Source organism: Diabrotica virgifera, chromosome 8, assembly GCF_917563875.1.
Source record: "Diabrotica virgifera virgifera chromosome 8, PGI_DIABVI_V3a".
In the NCBI taxonomy this organism is placed as follows: Eukaryota; Metazoa; Arthropoda; class Insecta; order Coleoptera; family Chrysomelidae; genus Diabrotica; species Diabrotica virgifera.
The window spans coordinates 15939432-15956556 of NC_065450.1; the positions used below are offsets into that span (position 1 = coordinate 15939432).

The 17125-nt window shown below is 32.0% G+C and overlaps 1 protein-coding gene across 2 annotated transcripts in view; it reads left to right on the forward strand.

The window, feature by feature from the left end:
- LOC126889429 (uncharacterized) overlaps nt 1-17125 on the forward strand; it is an 88803-nt gene that overhangs the window by 6989 nt on the left and 64689 nt on the right. The window lies entirely within an intron of this gene.

Genomic DNA, 17125 nt, shown 5'->3' on the forward strand with positions numbered 1-17125 from the left:
AAACTTTTTCTAGAAAAACCTTTTAAAGTTAACTAAAAGTGAGTTATAGGTAATTGAATATATATTTTTTTATAAAAAAATCTAAGTATTCAAGCTGAAATAACGGAAAATTATGCATTTTATAACATAAACTTATTAAACATTTGTCAAAGTACTTAAAAATATCTATCAAATGAGCCCCCGAACATGTTGATAGCATTAAAATTTATGCATCAAAATTTTTTCAAAATTTATCTTTTAAAATTTTTCCCAAAAAATGTTATTGTTTTTTTTATAAACTACATTTATTTTTACGATATCAGGTTTATCTAAAAACAGTTTGAAAGATAATTCCAAGGGATATTTAACCACGTTGAATTTAATCTTTTAGACAACTTACTTTTTTAAAAATAAAAGGTTAAATGGCCCCGGTTGCTTGGTTTTCACAGCAAAATTTAAGATTTAAACGTTTCTATCTCGGTTATTTTTTATCACATGGAAATAGTAAACCAAGTAAAATATTTGTCACAGAAAAAACTAAAATTTGGGTATATTTCATTTTTTACGTATATTGAGTATTTTTGGAGTTATTATCAAAAGAATATGAAAATTACAATAATTTTACAAATTATGATTTTTTTTAATTATACCTTTTTTTCAAAAATAGGCATTCTAAATCGGTCAAAATTATTGAAATCATTACTTATGCTAATATAAAGAAGTTCTTGTAAGGATTACTATAAATTTTGATTTTTGTGGTAATGGCGTATGTTTTATTTTTCACTTTTTCCTAAAAAATTCGAAAGGGTTCTTTTATTTTCATCATAACTTGCTTAATTTTGACGCTATTAGCTTGTTCTGATGCTCATTTAATAAGTATTCCGAAATACGTTGACAAATAATTAGCAGGTATATTTAATAAATTGCATAGTTTTCCCGTTATTTAAGCTTGAATATTTAGATTTGAGTACTCGTCGAAAAAAATACACATTCAATTGCCAATAACTCACTTTAAACTAACATTAGTTTAGTGCTTTAAGTGAGTAATGCACTTAGTTTTTTATTATCACCAATTTCAGGAATAATAACTATTTTGTAAAAGCTTATAGTTTTTGAGTTATATGTGAAAAACCGATTTAAAACATGCATTTTTTTACGAAAAAATAACATTTTTGGTCTTTAATAACTCAAAAAGTATTGATTTATATTAATAACTTTATATAACAAATTTTGCTTATAATTTGTCCCTCTATCGATTTATGGTATTATTTTTAATAAAATAATTTTCACCCTCGGGAAGGGGTGGCATCCACCCCTAGGGTAAAAGAGCAAGTTGGCATCATGTCACCTTTGTTCCTTGAGGTATCCTCTAATTACTCACCAATTTTCATGAACATCGATGGAGGTTCAACGAAATCGGAGGTGAAAACCTTCAGTGACTCAACTAATAGAACTTTTTCAAATTTCACTAAGAAATGTACAAAAAACAACATATTTATTATTATCAAAACGTTCTACTACAAAAGTGGGCGCTTAATTTTTTTTAAACATATTAACTGCAAAAGTAGTTGTTTTTCAAATATCTACGAAAATATAGATTTTAGAAAAAACTCTCCTGAGCATTGAAAAACTCTTTAATTCTTTATTTATATCGCGCAAGTCACCCCACTCACAAGCATTGGGGCACTGTCTGGCAGTGTTCAGCTGAGCGCGCGCTTGACTAACTTTAATATAATTTTTTAACGAGTTGATCAAATAAAATTTTACTAAGTGGAAATAAAAGAAGAACATTAACTATTTAAGGTTATATTGTAAAGAAAAAATTTTTAATTAAATTCGTTTAGAAATTATTTAAAAATATTTGAATAATATTAAAAAAATTGTATTTATTTATTAATACAATTATACCTATAAAATCTTCAACCTTGCACAAACTACTTTTCAAACATCTTACTAAACGACGTTTCGTTCGAAAAAATCTAAAAACTTTTCAGATGATACGACGTCTAAAAAAATGTATTTTTTGAAAACTTTGTAGTTTTACAGAATTGTAGTTCCACTTTTAAGAGAATATTACTCAAGTTTAGAGAGATATATCACAATTTTATAAGTAATTTTTTAAAGCTTAAGATAATATGAATTTTACAGTCTAAGATCCGAATATAGGGAGAGTACAGGGGAAAAACAAGGAATGGCTTTTTTATGAATTTTGGATTTTCTCGCCATGTCGTATCAAAAACTGAGTACCATCGACTAGCTTCTCGATTCAAAACAATAATCAGAAAGATTAATCTCTATAAATTTTCTAAAAATTTGTATTCAGGCGGAGAACCCGGATTGTCCGCACCCCACTGAACAAAAATAAGGAATATTAGCAGTTTTTTGGTGCATTATTAATTAATAAGTTAATATAGTTTAATATTATATTAAGATTATAAAATAAAAATTGCCAGAATTCTGCTAAGAATCTCCTAAGTAGCTTTTCGATATCATAAGAATTAACCCTTTAGTGATGTTTATCTCATTATGTATAAAATATGACATTCCTTGTTTTACCCCTCTACTCGTCAGGTGGACTTGTACCCATCTGCTTACCGGATGAAAATTTTTTTTTTATTAAATTTCAGATATGAGGGGTGTAAAATCAAAGGGAAGCCATTTGTTGCGTTTTTTAATTATATGTTAGAAAAACTATTTGTAAAAACCAAAAGCGGTGCTAACTGTATACAAATCGTAGTGAAAAATTCATGTTAGGATCAAAAGCGGCAATATCCATAGCTGAGTGCGTACCAAACACGGCAATCTCAGCTGCAAGCCACTAAGAACCACGTTGCGCTCGGACGTGATCAACTGTGAATGTCGTGAACTCTGTCGAAACCTGTGAATATATACCCGATCTTCCGGATATTTTGGTTTACCTGATATGCATTTAAATTGCTTTTACATTATTGTTGAATATCAAAATATATTTTTCTTCACTAAGTAACCGGCACAATGATGTTTAATCAGTTTGAAAACTGGTAAATCCTTATAGATCATTTTCATATGAGTCAATCTACTAGCGTTGCAAACAAAAGCGGCAATCTCCAAACAAAAATATTTAAAAAAAGGAAAATAAATAATTTTTTAAGCTCCTCCTTCTGGACATCCGATCACAAACCAAATTTTATATTATTCTTATCAGTTTTATTGCGTTACATTAATTTTGCTAGTTTCTACAGTTTTTCGCGGTTTCCAAAAATTATGGAAATGGGAGATTGCCGACTTTGATTTGACAACCCTCATATAGACCATTATTTATGACATGGGTTACCTCTATCCTAAAGGGGGTCCGAAGGGCTTGAAATCAATATTCCAAACACATTTTTTTTAAAGTATGGTAGAATTATTTTATTTTTAAATTAAATAGGCATATTCAGTACAATTCATAGATTACTCAGGAAAAAATTCAAGAAAAAATACTGAAAAATAAGCCAACGGTGGCAAATGTTTAAGACACCTCAAAATATAATGAATTTTCTGATGGACATCAGAATGAACTCATCAATGGTTCATGGTAAACAAACAATTCAAAAAGATTTTATTAGCGTATGAGTTTCACGAGGTAACGCTGTCGAGTTTTTTTAGTTTTATGTTATTTTGACTTTTTGATATCGCTCAGAATTCGAAACAACGATTTTTTTGCCAAGAAGGGTGAAAATTATTATATTTATTATTGCTAAACAGAAAATAAGAATTCAACGAAAAATACCTCAATAGCGTTACCTCAAGAAATGGCTAAAGAAAATATATATACAAAAGTCCAGGTGGGTCGGTCAAGTAGTTTTGGGTTACAATGCCTAAAGGCTTTGAAAAAAGCAGTTTTGAGGAAAACTCCTTTAAAGTATTGTTAACTTTAATTTTTAGTTTCTTTTTTGTCTTTTAAATCGTAAAATGAGGCGCATCAGAATATCTTTTTAAATCGCAGAGTAATTTACAAAAGAAAATGAGAACAGCTGTTGACCGTTGTTCACTACGTTCAGGAGTGCTGGCGCAAACCTGCTGCAAATCAAGTCGAACATAGCAGTATAAAGAGGGACAGTAGAACCACTCTCCGAAAAATTGGAAGTAAAATCTGTAGTCGCGCATGGCGACCGCGCAATGTTGGCAGTCGCTTTTGCCCCACTCTCGCATACGGTCGCTAAACGTACGGCTTTTAACAGGGAAAACCCGCATCCACCTCTGGTGAATTACCAATTGCGTACTGCCGGTATTACTTCCTGAGATCAAAGCGCCGACAGAAGAGTGATTTTACTGTGTAACCTCTATATACTGTGATAGAGCTATTCAATACTATCTCCCTACCTCCCTACCTTCGACTCACTTTGCAGCAAGTTCGTGCCAGCGCGCTTCAGCGTAGTTTGAAACGATCAACAGCTGTTCTTGTTTTCTTTTGTAAGTTACTCCGCGATTTAAGAACATATTCCAGTGTGCCTCACTTTACCATTTGACAGACAAAAAAAGAAATTGAAAATACAATTTGACAATACTTTAAACGCGTTTTTCTCAAAACTGTTTTTTTTTCAGGCTGTAGACATTGTAACTCGAAAACTACTTGTCTAGCTCACCTAGAATTTTGTATATATATATTTTTTAGGCATTTCTTGAAGTAATGCTGTCGAGATATTTTTTGTTTTATATTTATTTTTTATTAACAATAATAAATATGTTGATTTTCACTTTTTTGCAAAAAAATCTTTGTTTAGACTTCTGAGTGATAACAAAAGTAACAATGAGATAGAATTAAAAAAACTCGTTACGTCGTTTAGAAAACAGCGTTAGGTTGAGAAACTCATAAGCTAATAAAATATATTTGAATTTTTTGTTTACCATGATCCAACGATGAGTTCTGATGTCCAACGCAAAATTGATTATATTGTGAGGTGTCTTTCAAAAATTTACCACCGTTGGCGTGTTTTTCAGTATTTTTCTTTAAATGTTTGCTTGAGTAATCTATGAACTGTACTCAATATGCCTATTTAATTTAAAAGTAAAGTAATTCTACCATACTTTAGAAAAAATGTGTTTGGAGTATTGATTTCAACCCCTTCTGCCACCCATTAAGGATAGTTACGACACGATTTTGATAGGCATCTCATGCTAGAAATATTTGTCTATGTATGAAATTTAATTAAAAAAATGTTTCATCGGGCAAGCAGGTGGGTACAGGTCGACCTATATTCGGATACCTTACTATTAGAATGTACTGAATTATTTTACTCTGAAAATGAAATAAACAACTTATTTTTGAGAAAACTAAGAACAATAAAAAATGCAATGTGAAAACCGAAAAATATCAATAAAAAAGGTTTACACAAAGTTTTAAAAAATTTCCAGTAGTAATTGAAAGAGAACTCTAAAATTATCGATTTATTTCCCGAGTGACATTTTGACAGTTTTAATTTCACTACCGGAAGGGGAGTGAAATTATGTCAAAGTATCACGAGGGCAACAACTCGATAATAAGTTTAGAGGTCGAGTGTAATTCGCTGAGATTTTTATTTCTTGAATTAAACTCTCTTTTTAAATCATTTTATGTAGAATCTTCAGACTATCTACCATTTTGGGTGTAGGTATTAAATCATTTTAACTAATATTTTATTGATATCTTCACCAAAATATTTGCTAAACCTGTTTCTTGGTGTTCTCTGTGACAGTGACCAGTTGTAAAACATAATTGTCATTAATGTCACTGGATGTTTATTTTTGCGTAGTAACGAAAGGCATCTGACGTAATGCTTGATGACGGGATATTATCAAAAATTATTTTTCTACGGCCATGCTAAAAGAGCCCCTTTCACGCACGCATTTCGTTTCCGAAAGTTGCACTCTTCCGCATGGCGTGCTTGAAAGTAAAATACCTTGTAATATGGCATTATAATATATTATACATACATACATACAATAAACTAATATTTTGATATTATTTACTAATTTATTTCAAATTTATCTTATTGTCTTCATGTTTTAATGAAATTAGCGCGATTATTTCATTCATAGGAGATTCTGACCAATAGAAAGCTACACATATGCAAATTAAGGTGATAATTTTTGATAATCTCCCGTCGTTAAGCATATTACGTCAGATGCCCTTCGTTGCTACGAAAAAATACATTCAGTGACATTAATGACAAATGTTTTAAAAATTATAAAAATGATGACTTTCAACCGTCAAATAAATATTTATAACAACTGTGTGTTTAATTTCACTAATTGGTACTTATATATCTATATATATATATATATATATATATATATATATATATATATATATATATATATATATATATATTGGATAGCGCTTATCAAAAAGGTACCAACAGCCATTTTGCAGTTTTGAGTAAATTAAGATTAAAGATTTATCAGTTTTAAAAATCGGCATTTTATCATTTTTTAGGTTTCTCAATTTTTTTAGGGGAAAGATTGAGTTTAGATATTTGTCTTCTATAACAAAATATAATAAAATAGTTTTTCTCTTTTTTGTAGTATGAAATGGCGCTTGGTTCTTTTTTGATAAAATCTAAATAATGTATATGAATCTGTTTAAATACTAATTTTAGGATTTGGATCTTTTTATATAAAACTACTGTTTACTTGGATCCTTTTATTAAATAACAGAACATTAATAAGTTGTTAGTACCATTCAATTATAACCTTTTTTTAATAACCTGTCAACATTAATTAAGCTTCATTACATTTTAATGTACATTTACACTGAAAGTCGATATATGTTTTTGTTCCTTCAATATTCCTTTCAGTGTGTAGTGTTTTTTGTTACCGTCTTTTAATTTTTTTTCTGGATTTAAAAGACTGTCCGGGATATTTTGCAAATCCCCCTTTCTTTAGTCGACCTGTTAGACGAGTGTGGTGTTGTGGTTCGTCTTCTTGTTCATCATCTTGTTCTTGGTCTGTAGAGTCAAATCAGACTCATCAGCTTCTTTCATCATTTTATATATTTCAGCACTTCTTAAAGATGATGATTATCAGAAGGACTTTACGAAAACACGTTAATCAAAAGAAAACCAAATGATTGAAATGAAGAATGTCAAAAGGAATCCAAGCGACATGCGACATGATAAAACTTTCGTCGCTTGGATCCGTTTAGAGATCAACAGAGTCCTATAATTCATAACACGCAACTTGGTAACCTTTGCCAAAAGAGGTCTCTGACGTTTAGTTGGTGCTTGGGACTTTTTAGATAAACAAAGTTTAATATTATCGGCCAGTTAATGTAATTAAGTCAGAAATGGCAATTTGGCGCTTGGTACCTTTTAGATAAGCGCTATCCATATATATATATATATATATATATATATATATATATAAATCCTACTATCAATTTGGCATCTATACATTATGCATTTACCATCAATTTGGCATCGTCTTGCAAAGTGGCATCTGTATATCGATGCCACTTTACACTACCTTAATAACTTTTTTCCTGTACTTGTTAGCAGAAGTCTAATCAACTCTGTAGTTAGAGATTTGATTCCTTGATGTTACTTTAATATATCAGCTTTCTTTGTTTATTCCTTACTGACTTATATAAGTTTATTCCATAAAATGTTTGAGTTCAAAATGATGGCACAGTGAAAATATTATATACATTTAGTTCAGTGTTTTACCGTTTTGTCGCTGCCGCTATATACATGAAAACGTATATCCCACTTTCATTATCAATCATTTTGGCATCAGAAATTTGGCATCACTGTTGAATACAATATTATCCACAACGAAAAATAGGCAATTTGAGAATGTATATATTATTTTCATCAACAAATCATTCTGGCATCAAGTTGTTTTCACCCAATTTTGAAAAAATGTGAAAGCTTATAATCCAAGGATGGTACTAAAGGTGAGAAATTTGACCTAAACTATCTGTCCGTCGGTCTGTCCGACCGCGAATATAACTCTTACGTCATTATACCAGGTAGAATGACAAATGAGGTGTCAAATGAAAGCGTATAATCCAAGGATGGTACTAAAGGTGAGATATTTGACTTAAACTTTCTGTCCTTCGGTCTGTCCGACCGCAAATATAACTCCTCCGTCATTATACCAGGTAGAATGACAAATGAGGTGTCAAATGAAAGCTTATAATCCAAGGATGGTACTAAAGGTGAGAAATTTGACTTAGGCTGTCTGTCCGTCGGTCCGACCGACCGCGAATATAGCTCCTCCGTCATTATACCAGGTAGAATGACAAATGAGGTGTCAAATAGAAGCTTATAATCCAAGGATGGTACTAAAGGTGAGACATTTGACTTAGGCTGTCGGTCCGTCCGACCGCGAATATAACTCCTCCGTCATTATACCAGGTAGAATGACAAATGAGGTGTCAAATGAAAGCTTATAACCAAAGATGGTACTAAAGGTGAGAAATTTGACTTAGGCTGTCTGTCCGTCGCGTCGGTCAGTCCGACCCCGAATATAGCTCCTCCGTCATTATACCAGGTAGAATGACAAATGAGATGTCAAATGAAAGCTTATAATCGAAGTATGGTACTAAAGGTGAGACGTCGGTCCGTCCGACCGCGAATATAACTCCTCCGTCATTATACCAGGTAGAATGAAAAATGAGGTGTCAAAAGAAAGCTTATAATCCAAGGATGGTACTAAAAGTGAGAAATTTGACTTAGGCTGTCTGTCCGTCTGTCCGTCCGACCGCGAATATAGCTCCTCCGTCATTATACCAGGTAGAATGACAAATGAGATGTCAAATGAAAGCTTATAATCCAAGGATGGTATTAAAGGTGAGAAATTTAACTTGGGCTGTCTGTCCGTCGGTCCGTCCGACCGCGAATATAACTCCTCTACTATACCAGGTAGAATGACAAAAGAGGTGTCAAATGAAAGCTTATAATCCAAGGATGGTACTAAAGGTGAGAAATTTGACTTACGCTGTCTGACCGTCGGTCCGTCCGACCGCGAATATAGCTCCTCCGTCAATATACCAGGTAGAATGACAAATGAGGTGTCAAATGAAAGCTTATAATCCAAAGATGGTACTAAAGGTGAGAAATTTGACTTAGGCTGTCTGTCCGTCGCGTCGGTCAGTCCGACCCCGAATATAGCTCCTCCGTCATTATACCAGGTAGAATGACAAATGAGATGTCAAATGAAAGCTTATAATCGAAGTATGGTACTAAAGGTGAGACGTCGGTCCGTCCGACCGCGAATATAACTCCTCCGTCATTATACCAGGTAGAATGAAAAATGAGGTGTCAAAAGAAAGCTTATAATCCAAGGATGGTACTAAAAGTGAGAAATTTGACTTAGGCTGTCTGTCCGTTTGTCCGTCCGACCGCGAATATAGCTCCTCCGTCATTATACCAGGTAGAATGACAAATGAGATGTCAAATGAAAGCTTATAATCCAAGGATGGTATTAAAGGTGAGAAATTTGACTTGGGCTGTCTGTCCGTCGGTCCGTCCGACCGCGAATATAACTCCTCTACTATACCAGGTAGAATGACAAAAGAGGTGTCAAATGAAAGCTTATAATCCAAGGATGGTACTAAAGGTGAGAAATTTGACTTACGCTGTCTGACCGTCGGTCCGTCCGACCGCGAATATAGCTCCTCCGTCAATATACCAGGTAGAATGACAAATGAGGTGTCAAATGAAAGCTTATAATCCAAGGATGATACTAAAGGTGAAAAATTTGACCTAGGCTGTCTGTCCGTCGATCCCTCCGACCGCGAGTATAAATCCTCCGTCATTATACCAGGTATAATGGCAAATGAGGTGCCAAATGATAGCTTATAGTTCAAGCATGGTATTAAAGATGAAAAATTTTACCTAGGCTGTCTGTCCGTATGTCTGTCCATCCGCGAATACAACTCCTCCGTTATTAATACAGATAGAATGACAAATCGGGTGTCGAATGAAAGCTTTTAACTTAAGGATGGTATTATTAAAGATGAGAAATTTGACGTCGGAGTTCCGGTTTTAGAGTTGCAACCGTAAGTATTTACTATTTTAAAGTTGCCGAAAGAGAATAAGTGATATATTATTCAACGTGGCTTAGCAAGATGAGAACAAATGTAAAATTTTGGTTTTTACGTAATTTCCGCTTAAAAAGTTATAACCGGAAATGCCATTATTCGCGGTGTGCAAGTACTTGGAACGGATACGAGAAACGATCGTGCGCGAATAGCGGAGAAATATTGCAACTTTCTTAAATAATTCATATTGTCCATTGAAATTGTCAAATTGACGTACATACCTACTGTCATTGAAGAAGAAAAATTATATGTTGCTCTGCAATATTGATATTATATGCAATTATTATATGAAGGCAAATTAAATTAATTGTATTTTGCTTGCAGTACTGCATTTTAATAACTAATTTTATTTACTACATACAATTGTTTACGTTTTAATAACATAACCTGAATCTTATTTTTTCTTCTTATTATTTTTTTTGGATTATGGCCTTGACAATTATCCAGTAACCAGGACTAATATAATTGGCCAATATAATTAAAAGTGCGAATAAAGTTGCAGAGCGTAGAAACCAGGTGTCGTTTTGCCGAACTTGCACGGTCCCAATAGACTCAGAAATAGTATACGAACACATAAATCGAAGCGTATTGAAAGGTTTGAATCTTTAGAGTTATTTCTGTGTAAACAGTTTAGTAAAAATGACTCAAAATTAGTAAATTTGTATATCAATCCACGCAAAGTTACACGAAGAATTCAAATATCGACTTCCAATTCTACTTTCGATTACTTTGGGTGAAAACCTAGGACTTACGAAGTCCAATTACTTGTTTTCTTTAAAAATAAGACATGTCATAAATATGCCTTAGGCATCATAGAAGACAATGACACAGAAAAATCAAACAAGCAGCAGGTCAAAAGGGCCTTAGTTATGTATCTTCGGTCCTATTGGTTCAATCGTGACGTACAGCGCCTGAAACGATGGGATTTAACTGGCAGAATACGATGGTGTAGACAAATGAAAATGACGGCATGTAATAACACTTTAAAATTGTAGAAATAAAATGGATTAACGCACATGGTATGACATATTATGTGAGAGTATTTAACAAATAGAATACGATTACATACGTCCAGTTTTTGACAAGCGACTTCTCTACATATGATAAACGCGAAAGGGCCCCAACGTTCACTGTTCGACATAGGCCTCCCGTTCACTGCATATACCCACTGCTTTCTGACGCTGTGACTTAAGAGGATAGGATTTAACGAATAAAACGACAAAGAAGACTAAACAAGGCAGATCACGGGAAAAACACAACTGTCCGTTTTATACTCCACAGAGAAGCATCAAATATTCAACGTAAGGATATATTATAGTATAACGGTATGATAAATCTTTTTCTTTTATTTTTTTTTCATTTAGTGCATTCCGTACGTTTTTTAAACATAATCAGGAGAAGTTGTTGAATTTCTGAAGTCTATAAAAGAATTTCTTAACAAACCTTTTTTTAATTGTGTTATGGATTATTTTTAAGAATGTGTTTAAAAGGTAGCTCACAGGCTTATTGTTCAATGGTCTTATCACTTTTAAACGCCTGTCTTTTTTGTAGGACTATTAATTGTGATTTCAAACATTCTAGCGGGACAATGCCTTTTGTGTAACTGAAATAAATATTGTTATCCATTTAATTTTTTTCCTCAATTAATTGAATGCCTCCTACTGGTGTTTGGTCTAAGCTTACCGCTTTTCCCCATTTAAGCTAAACTGCTCGTCAAAAGTTAGGGATATAGAAAATTATGCTCATTTTCATAGCTAATTTTTTCGAGAACAGATTAACGGATTCCACTAATTTTTTTTAATATTTTAGATTTTTCGTTAGTATTTACACAGTTGTGCAAAAGTTTACCCAAACTTTTTTTTGTACTTTTACCGAGTGGTATAAGTACAAAAAAGAAGTTTGAGTAAACCTCTTGTTAGGTATTAGTTACGTATCTTCACTCCCATTGGTCCAAACGTGTCGTACGGCGGCTCAAATGATAGGAATCAGTCAACAGAATACAATGACACAGAAAAATCAATTACAGTAAAATATTGAAAGGGCCTTAGTTACGTATATTCGCTGCTATTTTTCCAATCATGACGTACGGTGGCTAAAATGGTAGGAATTAACCAACAGAATACAATGACACCCAAATCCGGTGTCGGAAAGCTGGTCGAGAACACTTCGTCGACGGAAAATTGGTCGACAACAGTTGGTCGACAAACAGTTGGTCGAATGCACAATTCATCGAATGGACAATTCATCGACGAACATTTGATCGAATGGAATTTTCGTCGACAAACTGTTATTTATCTTTAGGATAAAGGGATTAATGGTGACAAACGACGGGTAACTGGAATATTGTATTATATATTTTTTTTGGGTTTTGTTAATTTTGTACCTAAATCTTACCGGAGGTATTGCGCCTTTTATAAATGTGTAGTTGTGAATTAAGTTTTTGATAATAAAATCAAGAGGGTAAGAATCGCTTTACTTTTAAACTCTTCACTTTTGGCGCATCATGGACGGCTCGTTTTTAAAAGAATCGTTTTAATTTTTTTTTGTATAAACATGCTCTTTCATTCGTTTAAATGTTGCTTTTCAAATTTTCTAATATTTATAAACAAAGCCCCGGTGAATTTTTGAAAAAAGTGGCTAACTCGGGTTTTAAGGGTTGTAGGGCATTAAATTTTTGTTTCAGTTTCTATAAGAATACCAACATGTCGAATAAAAAAAATTAACTTCCTACGTGTTGTTGTTCTGAAGCTATTTTCTTGTGGCATTTTTGGAATTAACTAGTTTTGATGGGAAATAAGCCACAATTTTACTAAAAAAACTGATTTTATTAACGTTTCGACGCTCAAATCGGGTGTCGTTGTCAAAATAAAACCATTTTTTTTAGTAAAATTGTGGCTTATTTCCCATCAAAATTAGTTAATTCCCACATGTTAATGCGGTTGTTATTTTAATTGTTTATTCGCGAACTCAATCGACTATAGGTGGCAGTGCAGTTGCATGAAAATGGCCGATGTAATTGGGATAATGCATTTTGATATAATTAATATTTTTATTGATGTAATTAATTAATATAAATAAATCATTCATTAAATGAACACACCAGACAAGCATTCAATCGACATTGATATATAGGTTAACGGATGTTTTGTTTAAATCTTCATCCCAATTCCTCTAGTTCAAAATAAGCGGCAGCACCCTCGCTTGAGTTCGCGAATAAGCTTAAAATAACACTACTTTTTCAAAATTATTTTATAATTATTTATAATATTTATTATAAACTTTTTATTCAAGACTTGATCTAATTTGATAAATTGAACCTTTCTCTTTGGTTTGATGTCTTTAGAATTTATGTTGACCTAATAGTTTATGCATAATAACGCTGTAGATAGAAGCTTTTTGGGATAAACAATTTCAATTTTGCAATAACTATTAGGTAAAACTTCTTGAAATTTTAACGGCTGAATACTTCTAATATTGTTCCTTTACTTACGTGAAAATAAAGCTTTTAGTGTATTTTTAGAAAAGTTATTAATTATTTTCAAAAAATCGACTTTTGAAGCTATTTTCCCAATAACTAAGCAACAAATTAACAAAAAGAACTTTCCAAACACTCATTTTAAAGAATTTTCTATGCTCTTCAGTAAAATTGTATCACCTTTCCATACAGCATACCGGTCTCCACCTTTAATATTTACAATCAAATAGCGATCTTTAATTGTTTATATATTGTTTATAAGTTAAAAAGTACGTTTGATTTTTTGCATAATTTTTATATTGGATACTGTTGTAACTAAATTTACCCTAATGCCATAAGCAGTTCTTAGATACCTGTATCAACGGATGTCACGAAAGAGGCCATTTATTTGCTAATTTCTCTGGTCTATCACACCCTTTCTTATCTGTGTTTACAATCCAAATCATTAAGCCACATAAAGAGGTAGGGCAATAAACTCACTATAGCTATAGAAATGCTTTTACTATAAAATTTTAAAAGATAAGAGTTATAACGGAACAAGTATGCATACCTGCATTTTAAGACCCAGGTAGATTTTTGGGGATGACACAATGACACTAAAAGATGGCTTTGCCGATGATTGCATTCAATTGAGATGGTAAGTAGGTATGAATCACCTCTAGTTATATTTTAATGGCTTTGTAATTTAACTTCATGGGGTACGAAAGAATTAAGAAACTTTTAAGAATTTGAAAAAACATAGTTTTTGGGGGGTTTAGGTGTTTTACACAATTTTTGAATATCCCTAAAAACTCAGTTATTTCAAATTATATATACGTAACCTATAAAAAACCTTGAGTTAGTCTATTTTGAAGTATATAAAATGGAGAAAATCCCAAAAAACTACCGAAAAAACCAGTTTTCCGGATTTTTGAAGATGGCGCACCTTACGAATAAATCTGAAAAAAGTCAGAAATACAGATTTTGATAAAATTCACAAAACGCAAAAAAATTAGACATGCAGCCATCGCCAAAAAAAGTTATACGTACCTATTAAAAAAACAAAAAACATTGAGGTTATGTACACTCGACCTTCGGGTCCATAAAAATATATGTTTTGTAAAAGCCTCAGCTGTGCGTGTGAATTTTTTGTAATTTATAATTTATTTGCAAACCAACTTAAAAAAAAAATAAAATCGAAAAATTGACATTTTTTGATGTGGGGAAAGGGGAAGGGGGTGGTGGGCTAAAATTGCGGTGATTCTTAATTTTTTTAATCACATAGAACGTAAAAAAATAAAAAAAAATATTCAGGCTGTATCGACTTCAAAATAATACAGCATCATGCCAAAAGGGCCTTAGTTATGTATGTTCGGCCCTATTGATCCAATCGTGACGTACGTCGGCTGAAATGATAGGAACTAACCAATAGCATACAATGACATAGAGAAATCAAATACAGCCTCATGTCAAAAAGAATAGAATAAACAAAAATTTCTTTTGAATTAAATATTTGAAATAAAAAATCACACTAAATTTTCTTTTTTTTTCACCCTTTCACTTATCAATATAAACATAAAAGTTTTTAGAGAGTTTCGCCCTCGGTTATAATGTAATCTTTCATTCTGCGTTTAAATTTTTCCAAAATTCTTATTAGTTTTCTCAGGATTCGAATAAACTGAATGCATTTAAATAGCATTGGTCATAATTTTGCGCCTACTCCCTCAAGGCTTAAAAAATGTAACATTTCAAAGGAATGGAGATATTTCAAAGATTCGCTGAGACTATAATTTTTATCTAATATACATATATCTGTAGTCCATCCACTCACGGTAAATATTGCAAAACCTCCGAATTTTAAACAACCGCTTGGATTGACATGAAATTGGGTATGCACATAGCTGACAGGTCAAAGAAAAAGTGATATTGTGCCGACGTGTGCTTTTGCCTTGGGAGTTAGTACAACCACTTTTATAATGTGAAAAGACATACATTCAAAATAAGTCCTAAAGTGGATAAACTGAGTAATTCTAAGCTAGTTTTTGTTCTATAGATTTTTTCTTAACATACTGTTTGAGTTATTTGCAAGTGAATATATTATGTTCGTTTTTCAACAAAAAAGTCACGTTTTTAGACGGTTTTAGAAAAAAACTCAAAAAGTATTTTAACGAAAAATATTCTTAGCAAAAATATAGCGTATAAAAAAGTGAAAACAATGGTGTATGTATGAAGTCTGTAGACCCTGTAAAAGTAGAGTTGTAGTTAAGAGGAAACAGTAGCGATCAACAGGTAGCGAAAACGCGTTCCAAGATTGCGGCTGTAATTTTGAATATTTTTTCGAGATATTTGGCACACGTATTCGTAATATAATAAAGAATGGCGGTACAGAGCCCAATTTGAAAAATATATGAATATGTGGAAATTACTCTGTAATTAAATACAATATTTAAAAAACGAGCCTGTACCGCCATTAAGAAGAACAAAAAAATACACTTTCTTCAAATGAACTTTTTTATCCGATGCCTAGATTTTGTGTCATTTTGGAACTACTAAAATTTTGTATTTCATTAGTAGTTCCAAAATGACACAAAATCTAGGCATCGGATAAAAAGTTTATTTGAAGAAAGTGTATTTTTTTGTTCTTCTTAATGGCGGTACAGGCTCGTTTTTTTAATATTATATTTAATTACAGAGTAATTTCCACATATTAATATATTTTTCAAATTCGGCTCTGTACCGCCATTCTTTATTATATTACGAATACGTGTGCCAAATATCTCGAAAAAATATTCAAAATTACAGCCGCAATCTTGGAACGCGTTTTGGCTACCTGTTGATCGCTACTGTATCACATTAATGAAAAGCAGGTTCTACTTCGTCAAAATACAAATCGAATATTTTAACATGAAATAACCATAAAACGAAGCACTTTTCGGGAAAAACTCATGACTTACAACTGTTATAAAATGTCTAAAAAGTTTTATTTGTATTTTTATAAACGTTTCTAGCATCAAAAGTTAGTTAGCATCAAAATGAAGTCTCTTTTTTGTTAAAAAAATGTAAAAATCACCGCCTAATTTACTTATGTATTGTTTATGTGATATGTACATTTTTTACTCTTTGAGATATTTAGTATCACTAATGTTTAAGTTATTTTAAACCAAGGCATTTTTTTTCAAAATTAAAATTTTTTTATTTTAAAACCAATTTTTTTTAATAAGCATTTCTTGCCAATAAATCTTATAGATCATATAAACAGTATAATATAAGTAAATTAACTAGGGCGGTAACTATTAATTTCATATGGAATGCTAATTAGGTGGTGATTTTCACGATTTCTTTTAGCAAAAAAAGGGACATATTTTATTTAAAGCGTAACTTACTTTTGATGCTGATGGTGATAGAATAGATACTTTTTAAATAACAAAAATAAAACTTTTTTAAACACTTTAAAAAATTTGTGGCGAGTTTTCCCCGAAAAGTGCGTTATTTTTTGGATATTTTACGTTGAACTAGTCGATTTGGAATTCGACGAATAAGAACCAACTGTTGTTCAGCTCCAACTCTGTTTTTATTGTGTGTCCAGACTTCATACATACATAATTTTTTTTACTGTTTTATAAGCTTTATATTTGCTAAGAATAGTT